Source organism: Coregonus lavaretus (genome assembly GCF_964263955.1).
Source record: "Coregonus lavaretus genome assembly, chromosome: 17".
In the NCBI taxonomy this organism is placed as follows: domain Eukaryota; kingdom Metazoa; phylum Chordata; class Actinopteri; order Salmoniformes; family Salmonidae; genus Coregonus; species Coregonus lavaretus.
In genome coordinates, this window is record NC_140004.1 from 19,406,889 (window position 1) to 19,422,214 (window position 15,326).

Consider the following 15,326-nt stretch of genomic DNA (forward strand, 5'->3'; position numbering starts at 1 on the left):
AAATAAAACGGTCCTTCCTGAGGTAATTCATTTCTTGCAGTCCTCTCTAGAGGAAGACTATAATTGAAACTGTCTCTATTGTCCTATTATCAGAGCCAATGTTTCACTGTGAAACTCACATTTAATCTCTGGGAGATGTGATAGGGGCTTCTGTGTCCTCTCCCTTACACTGCTGTGGCTTACACTGCTACACAACCATCAGAGGTGTGTGTGTGTGTCTGTGGAGGGGGTAGGTTGACATTTGGAGTGTCAATATCTCTATTTCCAGATCTTGAAGACAAAGCACTTCCATCCCTCTCTTGGTTCTGTGACATTAGAGAAAGAGATTGTGTCAGACGTAGGGAAAGTCAATCTTTTTAACTAAGTCTGGCTCCATTCGTCATGAACATGTGTAAAACATCCATAGCAAATTGGACATGGAGAAGCCAGGATGCAGACACTCACAGCACCACACAGTCTGTGAAGATGGGGAAATGAGTTTACTTGGGCCAGTGTGAGATGTGGAGATGGACATATCCTGCACACAGCCAGTAGAATAAATGCACTACACTATACTACACCACACTACAAGGAGGCTTTGCAGGGAGGGTGCAAACTCCCCCCAAAATAATCAAATTTAGGGCTCCAGTGGTGCTTGAAAACAGTACCCTGAAAGTCTGCTGTTCCCATGCTCCTCCGGGTGGAACAGTGATATTGCCTCTCTCTCCCTCTCTCTCTCTCTCTCTCTCTCTCTCTCTCTCTCTCTCTCTCTCTCTCTCTCTCTCTCTCTCTCTCTCTCTCTCTCTCTCTCTCTCTCTCTCTCTCTCTCTCTCTCTCTCTCTCTCTCTCTCTCTCTCTCTCTCTCTCTCTCTCTCTCTCTCTCTCTCCTCTCTCTCTCTCTCTCTCTCTCTCTCTCTCTCTCTCTCTCTGTCACACTCACACTCACACTCACACTCACACTCACACTCACACTCACACTCACACTCACACTCACACTCACACTCACACTCACTCACTCACTCACTCACTCACTCACACTCACAGTAACTTATTTACTCTGAGAGGAGGGCTCCTCACGCATGCAAGATAACCTGTCATATTATATCAGGAATCATTAGTTCACTAACATCAAATTGCTTTACTGAAGTTCTATACATCCCAAATGTAATACATCAATAGATTAAATAAAGGCATTATGGGAATGATATTATGTATATGACTACAGTTTTTTCTCAATTGCTAAAACACTAAACCCTATTGTCTGAACCAAATGCTCAGTTGCCTGAACCCACTGATTGAATCAATCACTCTTTTGGCAAAACCATAAGCACTTTTCACCTGTTTAGACACAACTTGCCAACACATTTTCATTGTGATGCACCCGTGCTGCATAATGGTGAGCACAGGTGACAAAAGTCAAACACAATTAGAGCACAGGTATCACCACTTGAACACAACAACTCAAAATTGATCACACTTGTGGCTAATGATGTGAGGGAACATATACAGTAAGCCAGTTCAGAGAGCACTGGTTTGTGAGGCCCTACAATGGATAGAAATATGAGAGGAAGAGTTCGTGTGAGAGGAGGTCGAGGTGGTCGAGGTGGTCAGCGAAGACAAAGAACAGTAATATCTGATGAAATCAGAGCTACTGTGATTGACCATGTTCTTGTCCATGGTATGAACATGAGGGAGGCTGGACAAAGGGTACAACCAAATAGCAGTAGATTCACTGTGTCCACCATAATCCGAAGATTTAGAGAAGAGAACAGGTAATTACCTTTTTTTGAAATTATAGTACAGTATGTACATGTTGACAGCAATTACTGTATGACATACTATATACTGTACCATAGTATACTGTAAGTGAATATATGTTTCAGTACATCACTGTACCAATGTACTGTAGTATTGTAATGGAGGGTTGGTCTAACTGTTTGTAGGCCTAGTATTCCATGTATATTTTTTGTAACTCCATGTTCTCTTTTTGTAGAATTGAAAGACTGCCACATGGGGGTGGGAGGACAGGTATGTTCTCCCCACACCAAGAGACCCTAATTGTTGATATGGTCCGTGAGAACAATGCCATTAAACTGAGCGAAATTCAGCAGAAGATCATTGAGGACCATTTACATTTTGAGGGTATCAACAGTGTCAGCCTCTCTACTGTTGATCGTGTCCTCAAGCGCAACAGACTGCGCATGAAACAGCTATACAGAGTGCCCTTTGATCGCAACTCAGACAGAGTCAAAGAGCAAAGATTCCAGTATGTACAGGTTGGCATATATCCAGACACATTCAATGTTGATTACTCTAAGTAGTGATTTACTGTAGTGGCCTAAATCACTTTTTCCGTATCACTTACAAAACTATATCTATTTCCACAGAGGGTTTTTCAACTGGATGCAATGGAAAGACCCCATCAATACATCTACATGGATGAAGCTGGGTTTAATCTCACCAAAAGGAGAAGGAGAGGCCGTAATGTGATTGGCCATCGGGCCATTGTTGGTGTTCCTGGGCAGCGTGGTGGCAATGTCACATTATGTGCTGCCATCAGCAATCATGGGGTTGTCCACCATCATGCCAACCTGGGGCCCTACAACACTCACCAGCTCCTCATTTTCCTCAATCACATGCGAGATGCTTTGTTAGGGCAGCAGGATGAGCATCCCATCTATGTTGTTGTTTGGGACAATGTGAGTTTTCACAGAGCCCTCCAGGTTAGAGTGGTACAATATGAACCAAGGTTTTATCAATCTTTGCCTTCCACCGTACTCCCCTTTCCTAAACCCCATTGAGGAATTATTCTCCTCATGGCGGTGGAAGGTATATGAACGCCAACCTTACACCAGGGTAAATCTCCTGCAAGCCATGGGACTTGCCTGTGGTGACATAGGTGTGGAGGCATGCCAAGCCTGGATACGGCATGCCAGGGGTTTTTTCCCCCGTTGCCTGGCCAGACAAAATGTGGCCTGTGATGTGGATGAAGTCCTGTGGCCTGACCCAGTACGGAGACATGATGCTGTGGCTGAGTAATGCACTTATTTGTATATTTTTGTACTTTATTTTTACATGGGCTTACTGTACACAAGTGGCAAACGCATAAGATTTCTGTTTTGTCTTTTTGTACAAGTGCTACATGCACAGTTTTTTTTTGTTTTGCAACATGCATTTAGCCTACAGTGAACAATAAACATTTATTTCTCCAGCTTCATGTCCTGAGCATTGTGTTTTCTATTTTTCTACGTAGTGTTTAGTGACTGTTCAGTAGTGTTTTTTATTTTGATTGACTCGGGGCACGATTTGAAAACATAGTTCAGTTTTGAGCACAGATTGAACTGTTTTGAGGTGAAAGTTTGGTTTTGCAAGAAGAGTCTGAGGTTTTGTGAATGTAGCTTGAAAATTGGGTTTTGTGTTCACAGTTAAGAGAAAATGAGAGCAGCTTTCAAGAAATGTGTCTTAGCAATCGAGAAAAACTGTAATACGGAGACTATAGAATATGCTAAAAATTGTGTAGACCATGTTTTTAGAAATTCCTGGATGCAGTGTAAAGTATAACCTGTGGCTAAAAATAAATTGTTTATTGCACATAAATTATGCAATACGCTAACTGCCAATTTCCCACTACTGCCATTCACCTGTTTCCTGACTGATTTTGTGCTTCAGTGTCATATGGCTTGTCTCTAAGCAAAGCTACCAGCATTAATAAATATACAAACAACCCTAGCAGAAGTGAAGTGCTAGCACAACTGTAATTTTCTCCTTACATCCCTCAGCAAATGAAAGCCATGGAAGTCACACATGAAAAGAACCAGTGCAGTATACGCTTGTCTGTACTGGGAAGAATATTTGAGCTGTGCTGAAAAGCAGTCTGTAAAACACACACACACACTTATATTATTCTAAGCTGCAATGACAGAAACGATAAAACTACACATTTACGGAAAAAGGGAAAATGGAACTAAAATGGGTCAGATATCAAGCCTTACAAGCTTACAGACTAGGAGAGGCTTTCTAAATATAGTCCCAAACAAGCCAACCATAGGTAGTGTGTACAGCATGTTTCATGTTTCTTCTCACAAGCTTTCTGCATGAATACAGAAAGCAGCTAGCTTTTATTTCTACTTTGCCCACTCTTTTCAAATGTGGCAGCAATTTGGTTAGCCGTGACAATAACAATACATCAAGGGATAGAATCAATTGAACTTACAAAGCCCTTTAAGTCAAACAACAACTACCAGGGACCAGGAGGGTGAGGAGTGAGTAGGGTGAGAGGGGTGGGGGAGGAAATAGGACGAGCAGGAGCTGCAGAGGTAATAGTCAGCGAAGCCCAGCTGAAATTTCACTAAGGTGTGGGGGAATTTCATTTCACAGCCGTACAGATCCCGTCAGAAGTGTATTAGCCCACGCACACCCAACCCAGAGGTGAGAGTCTGTTGTCAGGTCTGCATTGTGAGAACGGACCCCAATAGTCAGAGAATGAAACCCAATCTAGGAGTTGGCATGGGAGCACCGTACAGACAAGATGTTGTTAATTCAGAGTGTATATACAGTTGAAGTCGGAAGTTTACATACACTTAGGTCATTAAAACTTGTTTTTCAACCACTCCAAAAATGTATTGTTAACAAACTATCGTTTTGGCAAGCCGGCTAGGACATCTACTTTGTGCATGACACAAGTAATTTTTCCAACAATTGTTTACAGACAGATTATTTCACTTATAATTCACTGTATCACAATTCCAGTGGGTCAGAAGTTTACATACACTAAGTTGACTGTGCCTTTAAACAGCTCGGAAAATTCCAGAAAATGATGTCATGGCTTTAGAAGCTTCTGATAGGCTAATTGACATCGGTTGAGTCAATTGGAGGTGTACCTGTGGATGTATTTCAAGGCCTACCTTCAAACTCAGTGCCTCTTTGCTTGACATCATGGGAAAATCAAAAGAAATCAGCCAAGACCTCAGATTTTTTTTTACCTCCAAAAGTCTGGTTCATCCTGGGGAGCAATTTCCAAACGCCTGAAGGTACCACGTTCATCTGTACAAACAATAGTACGCAAGTATAAACACCAAGGGACCACGCAGCCGTCATACCGCTCAGGAAGGAGACGCGTTCTGTCTCCTAGAGATGAACGTACTTTGGTGCGAAAAGTGCAAATCAATCCCAGAACAACAGCAAAGGACCTTGTAAAGGTGCTGGAGGAAACAGGTACAAAAGTATCTATATCCACAGTAAAATGAGTCCTATATAGACATAACCTGAAAGGTCGCTCAGCAAGGAAGAAGCCACTGCTCCAAAACCGCCATAAAAAAGCCAGACTACGGTTTGCAAATGCACATGGGGACAAAGATCGTACTTTTTGGAGAAATGTCCTCTGGTCTGATGAAACAAAAATATAACTGTTTGGCCATAATGACCATCGTGAGGGCCTCCTGTAGCTCAGTTGGTAGAGCATGGTGCTTGCAACGCCAGGGTTGTGGGTTCGATTCCCACGGGGGGGCAGTATGGAAAATGTATGCACTCACTAACTGTAAGTTGCTCTGGATAAGAGCGTCTGCTAAATTACAAAAAAATAAAAATAATAATAATGTCAAATTTTATGTTTGGAGAAAAAAGGGGGTGCTTGCAAGCCGAAGAACACCATCCCAACTGTGAAGAACGGGGGTGGCAGCATCATGCTGTGGGGGTGCTTTGCTGCAGGAGGGACTGGTGCACTTCACAAAATAGATGGCATCATGAGGAAGGAACATTATGTGGATATATTGAAGCAACATCTCAAGACATCAGTCAGGAAGTTAAAGCTTGGTCGCAAATGGGTCTTCCAAATGGACAATGACCCCAAGCATACTTCCAAAGTTGTGGCAAAATGGCTTAAGGACAACAAAGTCAAGGTATTGGAGTGGCCATCACAAAGCCCTGACCTCAAACCTATAGAAAATGTGTGGGCAGAACTGAAAAAGCGTGTGCGAGCAAGGAGGCCTACAAACCTGACTCAGTTACACCAGCTCTGTCAGGAGGAATGGGCCAAACTTCACCCAACTTATTGTGGGAAGCTTGTGGAAGGCTAGCCGAAACGTTTGACCCAAGTTAAACAATTTAAAGGCAATGCTACCAAATACTAATTGAGTGTATGTAAACTTCTGACCCACTGGGAATGTGATGAAAGAAATAAAAGCTTAAATAAATCATTCTCTCTACTATTATTCTGACATTTCACATTCTTAAAATAAAGTGGTGATCCTAACTGACCTAAGACAGTGAATGTTTGCTAGGATTAAATGTCAGGAATTGTGAAAAACTGAGCTTAAATGTATTTGGCTAGGGTGTATGTAAACTTCCGACTTCAACTGTACACCCAACAATCTCCTAACCTACCACCTCACCAAATCCCTCAATGCTTGGCTACTTCCAGGGAAATACTGTGCAATACAAAAGCCAAGAGGTAGAACCAAGAGTAAAACATTATGTTGAAAAGAAAAACAATACTATTAAACAGAAAATGAATGGAAAGCTGTGTTACAACCATGACAAGATTCAGGATGTGCATATGGCAACCTGAGGTGTATTGTTGCCATGGATACATCATTGTCAGTACATTTGGCTGGGTATTTGACATGGCCTCTCAAGTGTATTCACTACTGACAGTAGGCAGAGAAGGTGTTGGGAAAAAGTATCTGGAAATATGAGGAGAAAAAAATAAACAAATGTCTAGTAGACTAGTTTTGTTGCAGTCCTTTGTAGCTCAGTTGGTAGAACATGGTGCTTGTAATGCCAGGGTAGTGGGTTTGATTCCTGGGACCACCCATATGTAAAATGGCATATGTTATTTATATTATTATATTATTTTATAAAGGCTTTCCAGTTGTCTTACTATTCAGTGGAAACATTTTAGCAATACTAGCTAGGTTTCCATCCAATTGGCGACAGATTTTCATGCAAATATTTTTACATCCGCAAAAGAAAATATGCACATTTTCCCACCAGTGGTGTTTCGACCAAACTGAATTGTTGCTGATAAAAACCCGTGCTTGATGACGTAGTGCACACAACATGTACTTTTTCACTTAAGTTTTCATGTACCTAAAGTTAAATGTGTTTCCATCGTATTTTTAACTCTACCGATAGTTTTGTCACAAAAATGATTGTGCTAAATAGCAAATGTGCCTACACTATTCTTGGCACGTGTGCTCTAGCCAACAGCTCCCAGATACAGTGTGGGTAGTCTGTGCGGTTAGGCTAGTCTACATGATGAGTTTATTATGGATAAAAGCGAGAATATTTGTATTTGTCAAACGGCAGTCAAGCATCGATCATCATGTCACCAGAATCAGACCCTCAACATTTATTGGAAAGGAGCATCAAGATCACCATGCACTTTCCCTGTGAAGTTCATCATAGTTTATTTAATCTGTAGTTTAATAAACTGCATGGTTTCCCGAGACGTAGTGGGAGGACCACACACCATGTCATCGCGTGACTCCAAGTTTACTTCAATATGATGGTTGTTATATCAATATTTGCGCATAAAGGCGTTTCTACCTCCATTTCTCGCATTATTAATTTTACCGACACAAAAAGGTCCCACCATGTCAAATGAACAAATGATCTGTCGGCACAAATTGTACCGAAACTTTTCCATCACAACTGTCGTGATTCTTTTTTATATATGGTATGACTTTCCCCACATAAAAACTGTGGATGGAAACGTGGTTAGAGAGAGAGAAACAGAGAGAGAGAGAGAATGAGAAAGAGAGCGAGAACAAGAAAGAGAACGAGAAAGAGAGTGTGAGAGAGACGGGGAGCAAGCCGAGTCCCCTGTGAGACCTATACCCAACGGAGCTTTTCAATTCAGCCTGTCCAGAAAAGAACAGAGATAGCGACAAGAGGAGAAAAAACACTCCCACTAAAACACTGTCAAATAAAAGGAAGACAAGAATGAGAATTATAGTGATAAATGTCAGGGAGATGTTGCTTGGTGTATGCTCTGGGATATTCATGGTTATGCAGTGAGATGTATGGGTTATTGAAGTGGCCACTGGAGAGATGAAGCTAGCCTGGCTAAAGAAAAGGCTTTCTACTTGTAAAGAAAAGGCTGAGGAGCAAATATAAGAGTTGGATCGTCATGCTTTAGAAAACAGCAGTAATCAAACCAAACACACCCATAATATTTGTTTTCAGCGTGTAGTATTAGTATTTTGCATAATGTTGTTCAAGAGTGGTTGTGTAAGAGGGTGTTTTACAGCATGTTCCATGGTGAAAGCAGAGAGGTTGAGTACTGTTGAGTGGTGAAGGTCACCAGACTGCTATCTTTCCATCTGTCTAAACTGAGAGATGTTGAGCAGCAGGGCTGGGAGGCTCTCTGCGGTCACAGGGTCACAATTCCCCACTAAGTGCTTCTTGACTGCAGTTCATGAGCAGCAGGACCTAACATTCACGCTATAAAGCTATTGCTATTCTCTAATGGCATGGAAGTCAAGCAGTCTTTGAATTCAAAAGTGCCACTGACAGCGATTTTCTGGCTGAAACATTAATACAGACCCAGCTAAGGAAAGAAGGCAAATTGTCCATGGGATTAAGCAGTGGGAAGGAATGAATTGCTATTGCAATATGGCTTGTGTGTGTGCGTGTGTGTGTGTGTGTGTGTATGTGTGTGTGTGTGTGTGTGTGTGTGTGTGTGTGTGTGTGTGTGTGTGTGTGTGTGTGTGTGTGTGTGTGTGTGTGTGTGTGTGTGTGTGTGTGTGTGTGTGTGTGGGGGTGTGCGTGTGTGTGTGTATGTGTGAGAGAGAGAGAGAGCGAGAGAGATGAAATGTGCAAAAACGATTTGGCAATTAGATTTTGAATAACTTACTGTTATTTTTATTAATTAAATAACTGTTTTAATATGCATCAGATTATTTTAAATGAATCATTTATTCTTCAACCTTTTCTAGTGCGGCACACAGAGAAAAGGCTGAGCGGTATTAATTATACCATTATAATGAACCGTGGGCATAAACCAAAGGCTTCTCGCTAGTGTGTATCAAACCCAGGGAGCGGATCACATTCCTATTAGCCTAACAGCGTTCTGCAGCATTCATTAGCCAACAAACACCAGCTCTCACACTCTCATACTCCCTGTCTTGCCCCCGCACACACACACGCACGTGCGCACGAGCACACACACACACACACACACAAAAGAAGACTACCCTTTACAGTCATTGTCATGTTCTCTGCTAAGAATGATACCTATGTAGGTTGCCATGCACTTGGGAAGAAGGACACACAAGCAGAGGTAGTCTCTTTACTTAGGAGAGTCATGCTAGGTATTTACTTTGAGCCCTACAGGACCATGCATTCAGTTAGCAGTTATGTTGTCATAGGTTGCTATATAAACAGTACAATTCAGTGCTCTATTGAGGAAGCACGAATACCAACTCATTATTCAAATTGCTGCCAGTTTATATGTTCCTCTCCCCCACATCTTTCTGGAAAAAAATCCAAATACATTTAAGGCAAAACTTTTTGATTCCAAAATCATCTATATTCATAAGGAGAACATATTTAGCAAGTAAGCTACTGTACCACTTTGTATAAAGCAGACAGGCAGTTTAAAGTTAAACTCTGAGAGTTGCTGCAGACAGAAAGAGGTATTGGATATTATTCAGTACACAGCAGCAGTACAGCAGTGCTTGTGTTTCTAGCTCCAACAGCCCAGTAATACCTAGCAATAGAAAACAATACACACATTATCTAAAAAGTAAAAATAAGGAAATTAAGATATGTTGGAATGTCAGAACGAATCCAATGAACAACACAAATAGCACTGTAACAGTAATCCAAATGCAATCTATACGTATCTACACCGGATGGATTTACACAAGATACAGTATAGTAGGAATGATATGTACAGCAGTAGATACAGTATAAAGTAGGTAAAACAGTATGTAAACATGATTAAAGTGACCAGTGTTCAAATACTCTATGTACATAGGGCAGCAGTCTCTAAGGTGCAGGGTTGAGTATCGGGTGGTAGCTGGCTAGTGACAGTGTCTGAGGTTCAGGGCAGGGTACTGGGCGGATGCCGGCTAGTTGTGACTGTTTAACAGTCTGATGCCCTGGAGATCGAAGCTGCTTATCGATCTCTCGGTCTCAGCTTTGATGAACCTGTACTGTCTCCACCTTCTAGATGGTAGTGGGGTGAACAGGCCATGGCTTGGGTTGCTGTGATCCTTTATGATCTTCTTGGCCTTCCTGTAACACTGGGTGCTGTAGATGTCCTGGAGGGCAGGCAGTGTGTCCCCGATGATGCGTTGGGCTCACCGCACCACCCTCTGGAGAGCCCTGCTGTTGCGGACGGTGCAATTGCCGTACCAGGCGGTGATACAGCCCGACAGAATGCTCTCAATGGTGCATCAGTAGCAGTTCGTCCCGGAAGGGAGAGTAGCAATGGTCAAGAATGCTCTCACCCCAAATAGCAACATTTCGGGAGCGTTTTCCTCTGATTTCCTTTATTAACGTCCCCAGCTACAATAAATGCGGCCTCAGAATATGCAGTTTCCAGTTTGCACAAAGCCCACTGTAGTTCCTTGAGGGCCGTCGCGGTGTCGGCTTCTGGGGAATTGTACACGGAAGTGACTATAACCAAATACAATTATCTCGAGAGGTAATGCGGTCATTAAGAGAAGAAAATGCACTGTGCCACCAGGTGTCCAATCAGAAATACATGCCTTTCTACAGATAAACATCATTATCACCATTAGTGGAAGCAACCATTTTGTTTTAATATACCCAAAATGACTACGGTAATCATCAACAGCCACCCCTCAACCTCAGTTTTAGAGTTATGGTTTCGTGATATTAGTGTGCTTATTTTAGGCTACTGTTCCAAAGGTATTGTTGTTCCTCTCCAAATCATTCCATTCCACCATTCCAACTCTCTCACTTCAAACCCCACAAATTCCTTTCACCCAAAAAGATAAGATCATAACATCTCAACCCCGCCCTTTCACATTCTGCAACAAACTGTAGCTTGAGTTGACCACAGCTGACCACTGGAGCAGTGGGTGGGCAGCGGGCAGAGGGCATTGCACTCATCCACACACTAGGGGGCAGCAGATACAAAACCCAGCTGTCTGCAGCAATGATGCCTGTGCCGAAAAGCTGATATCCTTTTCCTTGCTCTCTTGGGGTGTTTAGTATGTGACATTATATGATGGCCACCTGCAGCTGAGAGACTGGGAGAGACTGGGAGAGCCTGTCCTCCTCTACAGCCTAATGACACTGGACCTTGGAAGTCCACCATTGTTGGCACGGCAGCAGAACCCAGGGCACACACAAGATCCATTGACAAGGGGCCCAGAGTGTCCGATCAATGGCACTCCATCAAAACCACTCTTTAGCTGAGGCAAAATGCAAAAGGAAAAGGTTAACAACCTCCCTGTTAGTTAAGGCTCCCTAAATTGGAGAGTGGAGAGGATTCAGTGATAATCAGTTTTAGTTCAACAAGGATGTGTTCCTCAATTAGGTCACTGGTAAACAAGGAAAATGCACCCATCCATGTAATTTGCCTTAACAGGGAGACAGAAATGTTCCAACATCTTATGAATAGTGGTATCAAGAACTAAATGGAGCCTATTCAGACACAATAGTACCATATAGAATTATTATATATATATATTTTTTTTTTATGTTTCGGGGTCCTCTGGCTCTGGCTCTGTCTCCACATCAGACGTCATGTCTCATCTTGCTCGACGAACGCCCATCGCAGGCGCTGGAGGAGTGCTCTGTTGTAGCTGCTGCTGCTGTGTTGGAATATTTGCGCTACTTGTGTCATCAGTCTTTCGTTCATATCAGCCACCGTGTTGTAGTCCGGCCTAGCACGAAGAGGCTCCTGGGGGGCGCACTGGTCTTCTTTGCTATATATTCTAGGCTTGTAAGAACAGCTAGCTACGAAGCTATTAGCCAACTATGCTTTGGTAGATAACTAGCTAACATTAGCTTGTTTTTGTCAAAACAACAACGTTCAATTTCTTACTCCTACTACTAAAATCCATGTAACATGATCATGTTAGCTACAACATTTGTTAACTAGCTAGCTAGTAACGCTAGTTATTGACTATATTAGCTGTAGTAATTTAACTTGGCTAACTAACGCAAGTTCACATCTCTGAAAATATTTGTAATGTTGTACTTCTTGTTGACAAAATGTGTGCTAAGGTTGGGTTTTTGAGCTAGTGCCCAATAGTCTCCCATTCACTCCTTGAAGGAGAGCATTCCTTGTCCCAGAATGCACCACACGGCCCATTGACGTAGCATGGGCAATGTTTCCCATCTCCTCCAAAGTATTTCTGCCGTTGCGAATGTGAGGCACATCGATCTGCAGGTTGAACATGGTGAGATTGTAGACTTCTAAATTGATAGTGCAGTTTGTTTAGGTGATTTTACGGCTAACTAGCTACTTCACATGTTGATATTGTCTTTGGTATTATTGTGTGTAGCTACGTTTGCTAGCTAGCTAGCTAGCTAGCCAGCCAGCCCATGGAGAAAGCATTGCATTGTAGATTTTGTAGTTAACTTGAGCTGCAACAGATTTCCAAAACGATTTTCCATGTTGCTTCCAACCTTATTATAATGCCAAAATGAAACATTTGTTTACAAAAAATATTCTCACATATTAGTGTTATTTAACACTGTACGTTAAAGGAATGAGTGGTTTTGGGTGATTTTTCCTTTAAGTAGACCAGAATTGTGAAAAGAAATTAAATGGTAAACGGCCTGAGTAAGACATCTTCATTTATCCACCATCTTTGTCAACCAGCCTTTTTAGCTTGGCCTTTAATCAATGTGCTTTATGTTCTTTGATAACATTTCATCTCTTTTATTACCGTGTTTTTAATGTTTTAATTTTCTATTGTTTTAAGTGTGTAAAAATCCATGACCTTCCAGAGCCGACTAATCAAGACTGGTCAAGCTCTGTTTTTATTCTGACTTTTCATTACTGAGCTTCTACTTCTGATCATTAAAGATATTCTGACTTACATGTACACACTCGGAAACAGGACATTTTACGCAGTGAAACACACACACACACACACACACCCTTTGGGTTGTGGATAATGACAGTGGCAGTGAGGGGCTGCTGTATTGCTTGGGCTGAGGAGAGACTCCAGTCCCATGCTGGCTCTGGTGCCTCACACCCCACAGGCTCACTGCAGTCAGTCAGGGCTCAGTGGACAGAGAAGCATCGGCCCCCGCCCCACCCAGCCCGCAGACCCTTATCTCTTATCCCCCTTCTCAGACAGGAGCATTATACACACACAGTCATGCGCGCACATACAGGCAGACAAACAAACGCAAACATGCACACACACAAGCTCAGATCCTCTTTCAATTGCGGTGTAACCCCTGAGATGGGATGTTAACACACACAGAGAGCATGAACATGGTTTGACGATGGACATGTTCAATAACAATACCAGTGTACTCAGTGTTCTAGGCTCCATGTACTATACAGAGGTCATTGGGAGACAATGTACCTGTACATGTTACAGGTGTCACGGATTTAGCTGAGGCTGCTCCTCCTCCTTGCTCGGGCAGGCTTCGGCGTTCGTCGTCCCCGGAGTACTAGCTGCCACCGATCTAGGTTTCAGCAATCATCTGGATTGGTCTGCTTTGTGTACACCTGTTTCCCATTAGTGTTGATGGTTTCCCTTTATAACCCCTGTCTGTCATTCGTTTGTTGTGTGTGATTGTTCTCCGTTTGTTTTCGGCAGGACTGTGTATTGCGATTATTGTTCCTCCCTGTTTTTGGAGGTTTTGTTGTTTTGTACTTTTCATTACGTTTATTAGTAAAGTACATCTGCCAGTCTCTCGGTGTCCTGCGCTTGACTTCGTTCACCGCATACACGTTTATCCTGACAGAATCACACACCTCACATGGAGTCAGCAGGAGTGGCGGTGCCAGCTGGATCAGTGGCGGAACGCGTTGAACAACAAGCGGCCATGATCCAGGCTCTCGGCACCGCCATGGAACGGGTGGTGAGCACTATGGAGCGATGGGAAAGAGGGGGTCTGCCTACACCTCCTCCTACGATACCACCACCATCGGCATTACCCATCGCTTCTCCTCCGGGGTCCAGTGGGATTCGGCTCTCGCTCCCGAGGGCTTATGATGGCACAGCTGCCGGGTGTCAGGGTTTCCTGCTCCAGGTTGAACTCTACCTGGCAACCATCCACCCGGTGCCCTCGGGATACGAGAGCGTGTCCGCCCTCATCTCCTGTCTGTCCGGCAAGGCGCTGGAGTGGGCCAACGCCGAGTGGGGGGGAATAGACGCCGCTAATGTCAACTATGCGGAGTTCACCCGCCGCTTCAGGGCAGTTTTCGATCATCCACCAGAGGGTAAGGCGGCGGGTGAGCGTCTATTCCACCTCAGGCAGGGGAGAAGGAGCACACAGGAGTTCGCGCTGGACTTCCGGACGCTGGCTGCCAACGCGGGATGGAATGAGAGGGCCCTCATCGACCACTACCGATGTAGCCTGAGGGAGGACGTGCGTCGGGAATTGGCCTGCAGGGACACCAACCTCAGCTTCGACCAACTGGTGGACATGTCTATTCGCCTGGATACCCTGTTGGCTACCCGCGGACGTCCGGATTCAGGGCCGTCCATTCCATCCCCCAGCACTTCCAAGCCGACCCCTATGGAGCTCGGAGGTGCTGGTGCTAGGGAGACCAGGAGAGTGGCCAGGAGGGAGGCCGTCCCCTGCACCAACTGTGGCCGCAGAGGACACACTGCTGGTCGGTGCTGGGGAGGGTCTCCTGGGATTCGAGACAGTAGGCAGCGCACTGATGAGTCATTCCAGGTGAGTAGGCACCCAACTCACCCAGAGCTCTCTGGTGCGCATATGTGTATTACTGTTATGTTTCCCGAGGTCTCTCCTCATTCCCAGCATAAGGCGCTAGTAGATTCAGGCGCAGCTGGGAATTTTATAGATCGCCAGTTCACCTATAAGTTAGGGATTCCTATTGTACCCGTTGATGTGCCCTTCCCCATCCATGCCCTAGATAGCCGTCCTTTGGGGTCAGGATTGATTAGGGAAGTCACAGCACCTCTCAAGATGAAAACGCAGGAGGGCCATGAGGAGTTAATTAGTCTGTATTTGATGGATTCTCCTGCGTTTCCCGTGGTGTTGGGACTCCCCTGGTTAATGTCACATGACCCCAACATTTCATGGCAACAGAGGGCTCTCAAGGGATGGTCTGATCAGTGTTTCGGGCGGTGTGTAGGTGTTTCCGTAGGGGCAATGACGGTGGAAAGTCCGAACCAAGTTCCCCCATGCACATTCCACCTGAATATGCCGAT

The 15,326-nt window shown here is 44.0% G+C and overlaps 1 pseudogene across 1 annotated transcript in view; it reads right to left on the reverse strand.

Annotated features, from left to right (window-relative positions):
* Window positions 1-15,326, reverse strand: part of LOC311145062 (transmembrane protein 132C-like) — a 253,835-nt pseudogene that overhangs the window by 85,655 nt on the left and 152,854 nt on the right. The gene's annotated exons all lie outside the window — the stretch shown is intronic.